Here is a 3,539-nt window from a genome sequence, read left to right as displayed (position 1 = left end):
ACCACCTAGCCTCTAATTCTCCATGTTTTCCATCTACACAATAGAGGTACTGGTAGTAACTGCCTCACATTGTGGCTGTGAGGTTAATGGGATTGTTAGCACGCTACCTGGTGACGCACTCAGTAAAGGTTCCAACAGCAGTAGTAATAACAGGAATAACAATAGAATATGATCTGATCTCTCTGGGCCTCGGTTAGCCAGCTATAATTTGATCTCTTTGCCTGTCCCTTCCAACTTTACTGAGTTCTGTTAAAATCCATACCATGTGCCTTGATTTTAATGACCAAGTTGTGTATTAAGCCCAGCCCTAGCCCTTTTAAGGGGCACTGTGTGGAATGGCCCAGGCTCTCCAGATTGAAGCTTCTCCCTCTTCACCCTCCAGCCCTCGAGCCGCTGTGAAGCAGTCCTTGGGCAGCAGTTACAGCAGTTTCTACAGGAGCGGGAACTTCTAAAAGCACAGGTGGCAGAGGTGAGACTTTGCGGAGGCAGGGATGTAGAAGGAAGATGACCCCAGGTGGCCAGGAGCAGGTGAGGACCAGTGACAGCCCTTCCTAACTCCTGGGTCCGTTCTTGCAGGTGACGGAGTGTCTTAAGAAAGCTCAGCTAGAAAGAGACGCATACGCTCAACAACTCAAAACAGAGAAGGCGCAGTGGCAGCAGCAAATGCTGAAAATGGCAGGAGAAGTGAGAGCTGACCCTTCAGCCCCCCCGCCTTAGATGGCTCACTGGATCTTCCTGGGCATCTGTAAAAAGAATAGTCCAGCCAGGGGTGGTCATGGAACTGGGCTTTGTGGAGCTGGGGGCGGAGAGGGAGATGGTAGCCTGTCCAGCCACCAGCCCCTGTCTCCAGGGCCCTTTCCGCCTGTGCTTTGGGCAGATTGAAATATTCAAAATGGAGAAAAGGCAGGATACAATTAAAATCGAGGAGCTGAAAGGTTGCCTTGCCCACCTACAAAACCATCTGGGTAAGATGGGGCTGGTGTGACCCGGGGGCAGGACTGGCATCAGAGGGCTGTGGGGGTGGCTTAGAGTGCCCCAGGGAGGTGGGTGGCTGGAAGGGCTTTGAGGCAGAGGGAAAGAGGCCTGTGCCAGGAGATGGCAAGTCTTATAATCTCCATGAGCCTCAGTGTCCCCATCAGCAAAGAGGGAGGGGTTCCCGTTGTCAGCCACCCACAGTGTTCTCTATCTGAAAGTGGCTTGGAAGACTGGCTACAATTTGGGTGCAAAGAATCATTAGCAGTGAGGCCAGGTTTGGGGAGCCTGAGAGGAGCTGTGCACCCAGAAGAGTGTTTTTGTTTTGTTGTTTTTTGTTTTTTTATTGAGAATCCAGAGGCCCTTATTGTCTGCTTCCTTTCTCAGCTGAACCCCCAATCCTGAAGCCCCTAGCAGGGCCCTGCGACTTGGAAAAAAACCTAAAAACTGAAATCAAGTACCTGAGAGATGAGATGCAGGAACAGGACAGACTGCAGGAGGTGAAAACGAGGCTCCGGGAGCAGGAGGTGAGGCCGAGAGAACAGGAGGAGAGGGTTCTTGAGCAGGAGGGGCTCCAGGAGCAGGAGGAGGAACTGGTGTGTTGCCCACCTGGGGACGCTGCCCTCCTCCCCAGCCCTCCAGGCCTTTGTTTTCCCACCTGTAAAATGGGGAGTGTATGAAATGGGGCTTCTAAAGGCACCTGTGAGTCAGAGCCCTGCTCTGATGGCTGTGGGAGAAAGGAGACAATTTTTCTAACCTCCACCCTCCCCAGTGCCATGGGAGGCAGACACCAAGTTCTGGGGTCTCCAGCTGCAGTGGGTGGCCACTGATTGCTTCTCTCTGTCCAGAACAATGAGAACAGGAGCGCACTGCATTTGGAGCAGGAAGGAAAGGAGCTGCAGGAGAAGCTTGGCGAACAGGAGACGGTAACCTCCGCCCCATCCAGGAGGGCTGGGAGGCAGGCACCCCTGGGGAAGGGAGGTGCAAGGCCAAAGGCAGCTCCACCCTGGGGCAGGTGACCCCACACACTCCAGGGCAGTCCTGTGACCGTTTCTTGCTTCCTGCCCTCTGACTTTTAGGGGTGGGTAGCCCTGGGCTCCTCCCAGGTCTGGACATCATCATCCCAGCTCGAGGCATGGAGCCCCCCCCATCACAGAGCAAGAGACAGTGGTATGAGAGGCTCTTTATGCCGGGTGCAGTGACTCACGCCTGTAATCCCAGCACTTTGGGAGGCTGAGGCAGGAGTTTGAGACCACCAGCCTGGCCGACATGGCGAAGGCCCACCTCTACTAAAATTAAGGCAACAACCACAGCAACAACGCTGGGCGTGGTGCTGCACACCAGTAATCCCAGCTACTCAGGGGGCTGAGGCATGAGCTTTGCTTGAGCCCGGGAGCTGGAGGTTGTGGTGACCTGAGTTTGCACCACGACTCTCCAGCCTGGGCCACAGAGTGACACTCTTTCTCAAAACAAATCAAAACAAGGCAAAACAAAATGAAAGTCTCCTTAGATCTGAATTGAATTTCGGCCTCGGTTCCACTGGTCACCATTGGACTACTTTGCATCTCTAGTCTCTGTTTCTTTAACTTCCAAAGGAAGTTAGCGTTTTCCTTGCATGGGTGCTGAGGATTAAATGAGATGATGTGTGGAAAGCATTAGGCATGTAGCACACTTGGCAGATGGTGGTCGGCTCCCTCTGCTTTTCCACCAGTCAGTCACCTACAGTTTAAATGGTGGAAGGAAGGACGTGAGACTTTAGGCTGGGGTAGGAGGCATGGGGTTCTAGGCAAGGGAGGTAGTCTCTTAGGCTGGAGCCAGGGGCCAGGTGTGTGGGCAGGCCACCTTCCTCTGTGGTCCCTACCAGATCCCCTTATGCTCTTGGTTTCCCCACCTTCGGATTCCTTTGGACCCTCACCCCTTCCGGGAGCCAGTGGTCAGACACCTTCATGACTGACAGGTGCACTCTCTGAGGCCCCAAGGGAAGGGACTGCGCTCCACCTCCCTGCCCTGTCTGCCCTGTGTATGCCCCTACAAGAATGCTCCCCCCTTGCCTTCAGGTGCCATCCCTGAACCCTGCTGGAACTGGTGCCCAGGAGGAGCAGGCACAGCTCTGTGAGCAGCTCCAGAAACAACAGGTGTGCTGCCAGCACCACGCTCATCTGGTGGCCTTGGCCCTTAAGGAGCCAGAGGCAGCGGCCGCGGCCACAGGGACTGGGAGCGAGTGTAGGTGTGGGGAGACGCAGCGGGCCCTGCAGGAAGCCATCGACAAGCTGCAGGTGAGTGAGTCCTGGCAGGGACCATGAAGGGTGGGGGAGGGGCAGGTCGCTGCCAAGATGTGACCCCACTATTTTGGCTCCAGAGAGACTTCATTGACATTGTGAAGGAGAATGCGGACCTCAAGGAGCGGGTGGAAAAACTAGAACTCGGACTCATCCAGCTCTCTGGAGAGAGAGACATGATAAGTCAGCAGGAGGCCAGGGCAGGGCAGGGGGAGCTGCAGGGTGCTGGGAGGGGCCCCAGTGTCTGAGCCTGTCCTCCCGCAGGAAAGTCCATCAAACCAAATGACC

The 3,539-nt window shown here is 55.0% G+C and overlaps 1 long non-coding RNA gene across 1 annotated transcript; it reads left to right on the top strand.

Moving 5' to 3' along the window:
- The first annotated feature begins 282 nt into the window (after positions 1-282).
- LOC116548031 lies at positions 283-910 on the top strand. Its single transcript, XR_004267280.1, has 3 exons — positions 283-469; positions 577-684; positions 878-910. It is a non-coding gene; the product is annotated as an uncharacterized LOC116548031 (long non-coding RNA).
- Positions 911-3,539: the final 2,629 nt, after the last annotated feature.

This window comes from Sapajus apella, unplaced genomic scaffold, assembly GCF_009761245.1.
Source record: "Sapajus apella isolate SASKATOON/1434 unplaced genomic scaffold, GSC_monkey_1.0 scaffold6352, whole genome shotgun sequence".
Taxonomy (NCBI): Eukaryota; Metazoa; Chordata; class Mammalia; order Primates; family Cebidae; genus Sapajus; species Sapajus apella.
This window is presented reverse-complemented; position numbering and strand designations above follow the sequence as displayed.